The sequence below is a fragment of the Hippoglossus hippoglossus genome, chromosome 18, assembly GCF_009819705.1.
Source record: "Hippoglossus hippoglossus isolate fHipHip1 chromosome 18, fHipHip1.pri, whole genome shotgun sequence".
Classification (NCBI taxonomy): Eukaryota; Metazoa; Chordata; class Actinopteri; order Pleuronectiformes; family Pleuronectidae; genus Hippoglossus; species Hippoglossus hippoglossus.
In genome coordinates, this window is record NC_047168.1 from 9,636,919 (window position 1) to 9,649,528 (window position 12,610).

Consider the following 12,610-nt stretch of genomic DNA (forward strand, 5'->3'; position numbering starts at 1 on the left):
TTTGCAATCACTTAAAAGAGAAGCAAATTTGATTTTAATTTTCCTGAAGAAAATCCTCAAGATGCAGCTGCGGTGGTGGAGGAACCACAGAAAACCATCATGGAAAAACATACTTGTACAGTATGTGTGGAGGTTGTGGCTGTATTTATGAACTCAAGTGGCAGTTTTATATATTATTAATTTCACGTTTTCTAAAAATGAATTGTTTGGCGTTGGGGAAATATATATATTCACTTAGCGATACATTTTACAAAACCCATGAAACCACAATTGTTTATTTTTACACTTGTACAGATCATAGACTGTATATAAAGATTGAAGACATGACAAATCCCTAAAAGTGAAGCCAAGCACCTCTATCACCACCTATATAAACAACATATATCACCCAAATAAATAAGTGTTACATTTTGGTTTTGATTAGTTATTTGATGCTTTAAAAAATGTCTCCAAATACACAAAATGGCAGCGTTTGTATCCAGGATATTTTGGCTTCATATCTGGATAGCAGGAGGAAGTGCAGATCCGTTGTCTATCTTTACAGTTTACATGTTACTTAGTGAGATTTAAAAGGCACCAGGCAGTTTTTCCCTTAGCTTTGGACTGAGCCACACTATAGTTTTATGACTCCTGGATGTAGATTTAGATTTAGGGACAAATGTTCGAGTAGTATCCACATTAATCCATTCCACTGACTTTAACAAGAAAAAGGCGCATCCCAAAGTGCCATGCTACTCCCTTAATATGGAGCTGGGGCCATAAGATGTTCCAGTGTTGTTCAGTCAAGATAAGCAAAGCAGACAGTGCCTGACCAATTAAAACCCAAAATAGACTTTTATTGGAATGATACTGAATCATAAACAACATATCTCTTCAAGTTTCGGGCCTTTTTATCCTGGAAGCTACATTGACTAGTTTGTTGGTTCTGTAATAGTCACCATGCACCTCAGCCGAGTTCTCTCCTGGCACGTGATAGGCTCCTTCGTGTTCAATCTCTACACAAACAGAGATGTAGCTCTCAGAAAAACAGCTAATGGGCTTATTTTTCATTAATGTCCGACTGTTTCTTTAAAAGTGCCGAGAAAATACTTGCAACCACTCAGTCAAGTCCATGTCACAAGAGAGAAAAGGCAAAGTTGAACCTGTCTGGGAGCATTTTCTGTCACTTTACTGTCTCTGTCTTGTCTGCGGAGGTCAATAACCAGAACAATAACACTTATATTCCTTCTAATTCTGTCGTTTCTTGTTTTTGAAAATGCAGCAGTGAGGTTGAGGGAGAGAGTGAAACACGCAGAGAAGCCGAGGAGAGCAACCTGCGTTTCTCTTCACAAATCAGATGTTTGACTCGTCTGATGCTGAGGAGATGTGCGATGTATGGGATCTCCTCTGTCCTGTCTGCCGGGCCCCCTCGGGGAGGAAGGGCGGCGATGGGGTGTGCGGCGATGGCGGGCAACACTTGCTGGAGAGTGACAGGAAGCTTTATCTCAAAATCTGTCAGTCACCCATTTTAGACCTTCTGCGTTCGGAGAGCTGTCACGCCGCGGTTCGCCACTCAACTTCCCCGTGTCCCGCCGCCTCCCCCTCGTTACGTAAGCTGCCACCCCTATCACAAAGAGCCATCACAAAGCCAAGGCCCAACACACACACACGCACGCACGCACACACACACACACACACACACACACACACACACACACACACACCACACACACTCACAGTCACAGCACCAGGGCTGGGATGAGATCTGACTGCTGTGAATGTGCGCGGCAAAGGGGCGCCATAAAATACGTGGGTGAATGAGGTCCATGGCGGTGATAGTACTGATCATACAGTGCTGGAGTCCAAAGTAATTTCCACCTCTCTCCCCGGCACCTCCGCCTCCGTATCGGACATAACATCCTGAGACGGCGGAGATTGGTGGCCAGGATGCTGAATTTTTCATGAGGCAGGAAAGGTTAGATAAGATCCTCCCATGTACTGCAAGAGAGTGCACTAGCAGCCAAATGGTGAAAAATAAATTTGAATGGCTCCGGTTTTTTGAATGCGACCCCTTTATAGCTAAGAGAACACGCGGAGATGAAATGTTCCAGAGCTCGGGGGGGTTGGGACCAGGCACAGAGGTGGTTCATGTGAGAATAAACCCTCTTTACCTCCCATGATGGCTGGAGCATGACTCATGAGAATAATGAATTCACAATAGGTGACGCTGTACGTGGCTAAACACTGTGAGTCATTCAATCCCATTTACATGAACTCAAACAAATTGATTATAAAACTGCCTATTGTAGTTTATTCAGTTGGATTTAAAGTGGGGGTAGGGAACATATTTTTGCTGTTTCATTATTTTCAATAATTCCATAATTCCAACCATATGGACATATTTACCAAGACATTACTAGTAAAATGTTGCAATTTAACAAAAAAAAAGGTTTAATATTATGAGATTAACGTTGTCAGAGAATAGAATAAAAGAAAAGTTTAGGAAATAAGCAGCCAGTTTAACCAGTGCTTGCCGGAGTTCCACTCCCTCTGCCTACTGGGTTAATTTGTCTCGATTATACTAATCTCATTGTTTCTTGAGAAACTGTGAAACTTCTTTTAATATATTCGATCACTACTAAACATTTCCTCTCTCACAAAAGAGGTAATTTCTTCAGTGTCCATGTTGTTCTCTCTTCAGCTCAATCTTTTCAAAGTCCAGATACTTAATATAATGTTTATATAATATGATCTGGTGGTAGGTGCTCAGGACAGAGGGCCTTCAATCTCAAATCTCAACAATCCACTATGTCTCCAGTGATCCCACCTACTGCAGCTGTAACAGCTTCAAGCTTTTGTTAGTGCAACAGGTTCCTTGCCAATTACACTGATTGTATAGGATCAATTTTCAGAAAGGAGAAAAAAAACAGAATAGCCACTTAAAGGAAAAAAAGGAGACATAATTCTGATTGTTGTTATTGTTATTGTAATTTTTCATTTGCATAGAAACGGTAGGAAAATACATCTTAAATCACCACAAAAGGAATAGTAAGGCAAAACTCAGTGTGGTTGCATGAGTAATACAATGAGTAATACAAAATAGAAGCTGCGTGATCACAAACACATTTTTTTATTCCGATTAAAGTGGTGTTGCCGGTTTTTGTTTTGTTTCTTCAGTCATTTATTTACACAGTTTTGTTTGAGTTTAGTTTATGATGGTGTTTGTTGTAGCACAAAATGTTTGTTAGTGCAGGTACAGCGTGCGATTGAGAGTGTTTGGTGCTACGGAGGCGTTGTTTAAAGCAGAAACATCCCCATGATGATACTTGTGTTTTACTCAAATCGCTTTGTGGGGGAGAAGATTACAGGCTTACGAACAACCACAGAGCCACACTAGGAGCAATCCAGCACAGAGATGGGAGCGCGATGGAGGGCAGGCTTGATGGTAGGGGGAGCCTGGTAAATGCTCCCCTGGGGCTTTCTCCAGGTTGAGATATCTACAAATATTTCCATAATCACAAGAAAAGCCTGTGATTGCCAGGCCCCAGCCCAGATGCAGCAGACAACATGTTTGAGCTCTTAGTGGGAAAGGTCAGTAGCTGCTCCTCAGACGCGGATAAAAAGCCCCGCTGCCATTTCCAGTCTCATTCTCAACCACAGGTTGCAGCCTCTCCTTGACAGGAGCAAGCTTCCTCATCCACGGCAGAGACGAGATAACATCAGAAGGCCAGAGGTGTTTGCATCGTGTTTTTCCCCCTCAAACTTTCCGGCGGCATATAGATCTGTTTGTACTTGGCGGTAATTCGATGCAATTTGGGGAGTTTGTTTTGCTGCAGGAGTCAGCGTGTGTGCCTGTTGCATCCTAACATAATTATCTCGTGCATGAATGTTGCCGGTCGTGGTTTATTCTTGCTGGCGTACAGTAGCCCACCTAATCAGCTCCATCCCTGCTGAACCTCTCACTGCCTCCGTGGAAGCCCTTCATCTGAGGACATGTTTTGACGTGCAGGTCGGCTCTAAATGAAGCTCGCGTGACACCAGCAATAATCAAGAAACGGCACCGCCACAGCTGACCATTAACCGACGATGACTCACCGCTTGTTTGGCGGCTGCGGTGACGTGTGCCAGCTCTTTTTGCAAATAGCGTTTAAAGGACTTTTATTGGACTGAGCCTTTCATGATGTGCGATAGAATTGACCTTTGAGTGCTTTTCAGAGCTGAAGCGTTGTCAAAGCATAATGTGGGAGTGGGAACTGATGGGTATGTAATTTACGGGGGACGCTGTGAATTTGTTTTCACATTTATGCCAGGAAAAGAAAGTCTGTGAAATTCTTAACTTTGTGAAGACATTTGTTTGCCCGGCACACACTGCTGCATTTTTAACTCCCTCTGTTGAACAATTCAGGGTTATGTAAAAAAAAATCTTAGCCATGTCAGTTCAACCTGCGGAGCTTGTAACCTACGCTCGTTTTACCATATTAAGGATCCCTTTGATAACGGTGGAATCTGCCAAATCAAGGGCTGGTAAATATTCCAGAAGTACAGGTGGAGTCGAATCCTCCGACGCTTCAAGGACACTGGGTATTAGCAGGCAGGAGAGCCGGGGCAGAAAAAAATCCACCCAACTCGTTTGATGACCCCTACAAATGTGCTTTGATAAATATGCATGTGTTGGTGGTGCTTGGCGCAGTCAGGCAAGGTTACTGTACAAAGTTGAGTATCTGCGAGATCCAGGATGGACACAGGGCGAAGCTGCTGCCTGCATCGATTAAATAGTTTGTCGCCCCTGATGCTGAATAAAGATACTTCTGAGAGGTTGACGTCCTTTGTCACCGCCAAGGCAGTCTGAGGGTGTGGATGGGTTGTGCACAGAATGAGGCAGCGTAAAATCACACAAGCCTGTCTCCTAGAAAATCTGTGCAAATACAACGAAACTGCAACTGGCTACGGTCAAGGTATTTCTTTAAATGAATAAAGCTCTGGATTTGGGCAAAGAAAGTGCTTTGATTAAACTTTTGGTTTTGGTTACAGGTAAAATGAGCATTGAAGTAACTGTAAACACCCCTCAAACCGCACTTTATTTTCCCTTTTAAAAAGATGTTCATATCTAATAGAACAGTGTTAATTTCAAAAGTAGCTGTATCTCATCTAAACTATTCACAGTCACAGTATATACATGTTTTAAGTGTGCAAAAGCAATTAGGTTACACCAATGACTGCATATAAAGATGGACGACAGGGCGACTCCCCACAGGTGAAGTCAAATCATCACCTCCTGGTGGCGGGATCCAGTATAGGTCATAAACCCTGTCTCCTCCATGTTAGTCGATGGGACATGGGCCAAACCAAAAAGTACATGTTCAGTAATTATTTCCTTCAAAAGATGTTTTTTCTGTCACTCTTGTTAATTCTTATCACAAGGGCTTCTTGTGATTGTGTTTGTTCTTTGGGTAAGTTTGGTTTTAATTAATTATTTGATGCTAAAAAGTGGGCTAAAACAAAACAGACAACAAAATAATATAAAAACCATCAACTTTCCGCACCTGTACTAGATGTTTTAACTATTATTTATACAACAATAGGAAGTCTAGACGTGTTGCCCATCTTTATTTACCTGTCAATGGTCTAAATCGTAAACCATAGTGATTGTGTTTCCTCAACCAACAAAAGGTGTCCTTGAAACTCAGTTGAAACTCTCGCTTGTGGATAAGTTTTATCTCTTGACAGAAGTGGTGGCGTACCAGTAAATGACTTCCCCCTTTATCCGGAGCTTCCCACCACACCTGAGGGACTCGTGGACAATAGGAATTAGAGTAATCGTCGTGCAGATAATGTCACACACAATTATTTATATAGTGCACAATTCAAACAACATCACACTGGTGTCCATTATTTCTTGTGACATCACCTGTGTCGTCTTGTCATCGCTTCACTGGCTTCCTGTGTAAGACTCATGTGTGGCTCATCTTTCCTGTCTCCATCAGCTGCTGCACACTGTTTTTAAAAAAAAAAAGGTGCATAAATGCTGTAAATAATTCAGGTTTCCCACCGGCAACCTGATTAATATACCTTTATTTAATGAGTGCTATATTCAATTTACTCAAGAATATTGTAAATAACAGTTATTTTCAGGTGTGTGTGTGTGGCCAGTCCCCCTTTTCCATCACTTTGTCTAAACATGGCCTGCCCCAGTCCCTGGGGGGTAATCACTACATTTCCCAGTGATGCCTGCTTGGCTAAGCAGTTTTAATACACAAATCAATTTTGCATTACCCCCTTCTGGCTGTGAGTGCTCATAGTGTTAGAGCCATGAAAAATTGATGGGCCTTAGCATGCAGATTGCAACCTTGGTGAATCTTAAATCTGGCTGGGCCTTTTTTTTTTTTAACAAGACAATGTCAGTGAGGTGGGTTGACTGTTTGTTTTGCTTGTAAAACTGTTGTTGTGCTTTTTTTTTTTTTGTATATACTTGGGTTAAGAAGAGACAGCTGCTCCAGTGGAGAAAAAAAACTGTTAAGAGGCGCAGCGTGAGAAAGTGCGATGTGTGAGAGGATGTGAGGAAACAGACAGAAAGTGAAAACGTCTCCCGTAACCTCAAGTGGCACATACATACAGACCCAGACAGTATGAAAAAAAATGATTATTCTCTCTATTAAAAGGTCATATTCACTGCCACTAGATGTTTCACTAGCACCGGTGTCTCAGACTAAAACAAATCGGTTGTCGGCCTTCTCTTTGTGTTCCCCGTTTATCCTGTGTACGAAGGCGGCCATCTCGTTGCCAAAGTCTGTGCATTAGCGATTGGCGGAGGAAGTCGCGGTATTGAGGTCCCGCCGATGCACACACTCGACCAATCGCAAGTTAGTCTCCGCTGTCAATCGTGATGTTTCATACCGTTTTTAAATACAACAAATAACGAATTTAAACCAAACTTACCGGAAAAATGAAACCGAGAACAAGCAACAGTTCTTCATCTGTGAGGAAAATGTTTTTGATGTGTAGTTTGACTGTTTGGTCCATGTCCTGAACAAAGAACAGAAAAACTCATGTCACAAGAGGAGCTGTGACTTTCTCTCTCTGCTCACGACACCACCTAACCCCTAAAAAATTGTTGGCTGCTACATTTATAATGACGATCTCATATATGTGTTTATATAACACTAGAATGTATTGACAAGTACCTTTTAAAGAGCATTTGATTTTGCCCAAGCAATTATATAATGTCATTTGATGGGTCGCTCTGTATTTGTCCGGCTGGTAACTTGTGCGCTGAAAGAAATTATAGAGCCCATAATTAGCTTTCACTATGAAATGAAGCTATCATGGGAGAGAATGGGGAAATTTCACACTTTGGAAATTAGATTTTGCAAGGTGCTGTGTCGATGTCCTTGAGTATAAGGCACATCAAAAGCCTTTATGTTCCCCTCTCACTCGGTCCTTTGCTCCTTTCTTTGACAGAAATCTGCAATGAGCAGCAAATTGTACAGCTAAGAGGTGTTTTGAGGATCTAACTGCCACATTCTCACGTGTAATGATTTCTCTCAGCCTGACAATACGGGAGATCTCTTCATTTGTGCCTTCCTCTGGAAATTTCGCAGCGCCGGTAATCACAACTAAGCTTATTTCAAACGTGGCTTTGAGATTTTATTTGGTGATATTATTTTTTTGAGTGTTAAGGAGAGTGAATTTACAAAAAGGCATTAAAGGTGCCCTTTTGAGTTTTTTTATAACAAAGAAAATTGTTGTTATTCCATTTGCAAAGTAAATTCTGTGCACACAGTGACCCCACATGGTACATATACCTCTGCCTAAAGTCCACATTCAAATTCACTAAGTTTTTATTTGGTTCTGCACCAAAGTACACACACTCATAAATATCAGTCCTCTAAACATGCCTGAATTGTTTTACCTTTTTGCGTGAGTAGTTTTTTGCAAAACCCACTAACTAACAAACGAACGCAGTTGAAAACAAAACCTCTTCGGCGGAGGGAACAATAAAGCCATCACTCGTCATCACAAACTCCACAGGGGACCTTTATTGTTCAAAATATGAATCACCTTTCCATTAACAAATCTGTAGAAACATGATAAGGGGTTTGAATGTGTCCCTCACTCAACCCGCGATTATTAAATTACGATGTAAATGTCAGAGAGAATGTCGGTGGATGTAGGAGGCACATGTTGACTTAAGCTATAAATGTGATGTACAGTACTGTAGTCCTGCCTGGAGCTCAGTTCAGCTCACATGGATGCTGCAGGCAAATGTCTGGATTATTTGGACAGGGTGATCTGAACAGACTAGCACACAAACCTGCTGACTTACATACTCAGCTGTTTGTACACCGCAGTGCTGTAGGTTGTTTTCCAGCACTTGTCACACTAAAGGACGTCTTTTTGTGTTCGAAATAATGATTTTATTTTGTGTGTGTGCGCTCAATTTAATTCTGATGCACCTGACTCCAAAAACAGGATGCTGCCTTCTACAGTTCCTCTTTGGAGAAGGGGGTTTGTTGCCATGACAATAGTAATGTCACTTCAATGGCAGAGATGTTAAGATGGCGGGTGTGTTGCATTTCATATGCAGGTGCTATGCACAGTGGAGAAGTGATACAGATAATGGAATCAATTTCCTGTGATTTCTCAAGCAGAGAGCTCGCCGAGAAATAATAAAGGAATTAAATGAGCTGGCGCTAAACATCATTCACCGGTTACCGACGGCTATTGGAGTTCAGATTGCTGCTTGGCCAGGAGAATCAAAGAAAAAGCCAGAAATTCGCTTCCTCTCGTTTTTCGCTGTGATTCCTCATAAGCTCACTTTTTACCCCATGAACAAAATGCACAGGGGGCTTCAGCTGTTTCTTTTATTCTGCCACACTCTTGTTTAAAACATGCAGGAGACCCCAAAGTGTTTTAGAAGGAACAGAAGCAATGATTTTACCCTTAAGACAGAGAAGAAACCAACTTGAAATACTGAACTGAATTCTGTAATAGTGATAGTTTCCTAGTCATTGCATGGATCTCCTGCAGGTGCTGTTATTGAACATACAGTAGCAACTCATCTGATCAGTTTCCTGGCCGTCAGTCTGATAGTTTGAATTCCTACCATCTGCCTGTTCAATAACATGCTGATTTTGTACTTTTTGACCCGCCCCGCCTCGAGATGAGTAACGTCCCCAGAAAAACAAGCTTGTGTCACAGATCAGATTTGTATTGGATCCCCCGTCACCTCTGAGAGATCGAGACATGAAGTATCTAACCTGACGTCTGAAAGTGATGTAGGGGACCTGGGAGCTGAGGATGCGTTGGCTGGAGTCTCAGTAGATCAAATACATATTTATCAAAAGTAAGTGTGCTTTAGGAAATTCATGTGTTTGCCTTTTACTGCGAGTCTCCAGGCTGGTTACTTCTCTTTCAGCTAGAGCAGGTACATCCAATGTCATATTATAGTCTGATGCGCACTCTTTTTTCACTAAATATGTAATAGATCCCAACAGATATGGATTTTCATGGGGCTGATTCCGATCCCAAGATTAGGGAGTAAAACATTTCAGATACAGATATATTGGCTGTTACATGCATATTTAAAAAGAAAATTACAGTTTAACCAAACACTTTATTATAAATAACTCTAAATATAAATAAAACACAAATACAACCAAATATATAGAACTTATTGATAAGATAAACACAATGAAATGTATACACTAAAATGTATAAATGCATTTTGTTACTGCATTTTTTTTATTCTGTAAAATAAGTTTTCACATCAGCTCATATTAGCAAACACAAACCCGATATGTCTGTGCAAGGCTCATGTCAGCTGCGCATCATCAGCCAATTGATAAATGTGTCAGGATATAATATATAGATCCAGTGCAGGTAGAAATGCTCCACGTTATTGATTACCCTATTTGATGGCAAGATATGGGCAGTATAGATAAGAGAGAGAATAATAAGGCTAAGTTAAAGCTAAATTAACATTGATTTAAATGGCTGTGTATAGCATCAAGAAGCCAATAAAAACCCAGTCTCACTTTTCTCATCAGCCTTGTTTCCAGCAACAAGCGTTGGTCCATTTAAATTTTAAATCAACATTTTCTCAGAAGTGGGTGGAGACCAAAACAGAGCTAATTTTGGACATGTCATGTTTTTTGTGACCTGGAAACAAACCCAAAATGTATGATAAAAGTTGCTTTGTGCTATTTTATAAACTTTAGATGTTGACGGTATGAAAGGATGATTTAATACTGAGCACATTCAGTGTATGTTTTACATTAGAAGTCACTAATGGAATAGGGTTTCCTCTTTTATATACATGAGCCTTTATTTGTCCAATGAATTGTCCACTTTCAATACTGTATCATTCCTGCAAATATTTTCGTGTCATCTTCAAGCGCACTATAGTGAGTCTGTAGTGTTTTGTTGTCTCTTCAGTTATGTTTGTGGTATCTGGAAATAGCAGAGTGAAAACTGTCGGCTCGCTTCTCCTCCTCCCCCTCCTCCTCTCAGGCTCAACCCAGCAAAGACCATTTCTGGCGCTGCAATAATAATAAATTTAGCTCGCCATTATGAAACACCGACTCATTTGGCTACAAGGTGGCTCGGTCTCCCATCTCTGGACAATCCCATTGATTGGACAGTCCTCTGAACATAATTTTAGACGTGTTGAAAGGGACATTAGCTGCCTGTGCAAGCTGTTCCGGGGAATATTGGTCCTCTACATCAACTCAAAGAGCCTGGGCAGCAGAGTACTTCTCCCTCAGTCTGTTCAGTGACAGTCAGCCGTATTACAGCATCTTAATGTATGACGGTTGTTCTGTTTACTGCACATCCACACGTGTCACTTCAAGGTGTGAGGATGGTGGAAATCAAGCAGTTGACACAAAATGACACTGCCGAGCGTGACATGTTTTTCTTTTTATTTATTTGCCTAAAGAATTGAGTTTTCAGTGCCTTTATGTCAAAAATAGATTTTTTATAACTTAGATATCCACAAGATGTTGTGTCAAAAATATAATAAGTGTTCAGAAATCCATGTTGCACCAGCCCAATTGACTTCTACATGCCAGTGGAAGATATAAATTTCCATTTACAAGACGCACACTTGTGTATGATTGACATATCAAGAGGGTAAATTGCATGTGCTTTCAAATAAGCCTCGTAGTTAGATGACATTTATCTTCAGTGAAATGATGTGTCATGTAACTTAACAATAAGGTGCACACACTCCTGAGCTATTGCCAAGAGAAAACTCAGATGATGAATAGTTTTGTATTCTTACCACCACTGGTGTAACATTGTTTTATATTTGATATTAGGCTCTCTCGGAATTAATAAACTATATTTATCAGTGGCTTAAAAAAATAAATAGTTAATGTCACACATTAAAAAAGATCCTACTGCGGAAATTACAGCTCCAACTCTTCTTGTGTGCGTCTCGACAAGTTTTGCACCAGCACACGGATTTGACCAGTTTATCCCGTTCTTCCAGGCAGAGCCTCTCAAGCTCCGTCAAATTAGAAGGGGGGGGCGTCAGTGAACTGCCATCGTCAGGGCTCCGCACAGACGATCTGTGGGGTTTAAAGTCTGGGTTTTGGCTCAGCCACTCAAGGACAGTCAGGTAATCGAGAGGTTTCTCGCTCCGGGTCATTGTGGTGCTGAAAGGTGAACCGTCTGACCACCGTGCCCCTGCTGCTGAGGAGCCCCCCCTCATAGCATGATGGGGTTTGCCAGAGGAACTGTATAATCCCTCACATGTCCAGCAACACAATTGACCAGTGCACTTGCAAAAATCTGCCGCAACCTGTTCTGAAGCAAAATGACGGACATCCATTAATTCTTAGTGAAAAATTGTATAACATGTCAACTACATGTGCTCATAGGACGACATGTTTGGGAATTCATTTATTTATGAGGATTGTACTATTTCTAGCTTTTGCAATTCATGATCTACTGATACGGTTTCCAGCTACTTCCTCGTAAATTGTAAGTACCGGTGAGGTGATTGTGAAGTAGTTAAGCGTCCCTGATAACAACTCAGTATAATGCTCTACTTTCGAATATAGGACACAACAACCGTAACTTCGAGGTAGAAAAGTAATGATCATTCAAGTTTTATCTGCTGATTTACTGTTTATCAGGAAAGATGATGTGAAGTGTGCAGATTTATACATGCAGAACTAATCATAACACATTTTCTCATTAACATAGTGTGGTGTGGAGCAGTTTGTTTTCAAGTAACTCGCGATCTACTTTTAAATTCTTAATGAAACTCCTTACTTACTATCCATTACCCAGCAGTTAGTTCTTGACTTGTTTTTATTCATGCACCGCTAACTACTCAACATTTTACATACATCTTAATATAAAGCGTTACCTGATTAGATGTAATGGATCCTTCCTATACGAAATAATCCCTAACCTTGTGGAGACGTGGAGTCAATGAGGGGGATAATGTTACTGTTGTATGTATGTGTTGTATATGTGCTGTAATCCTACACGTACATGCGTGTGTGTGTGCGTTAGTGACAGAGACGAAGGGGATGGGGTGGGGGGGGCTGAAGGAGAATGGGAGAGATGTGAGTGGCCCATCTATGAAAGCGCCATTAAATTGTCAGTTATGATGGATGTT

General features: G+C 41.2%; 1 long non-coding RNA gene across 1 annotated transcript in view; it reads left to right on the forward strand.

The window, feature by feature from the left end:
* The window catches only part of LOC117779081, a 105,732-nt gene that overhangs the window by 78,540 nt on the left and 14,582 nt on the right, over positions 1–12,610 (forward strand). The window lies entirely within an intron of this gene.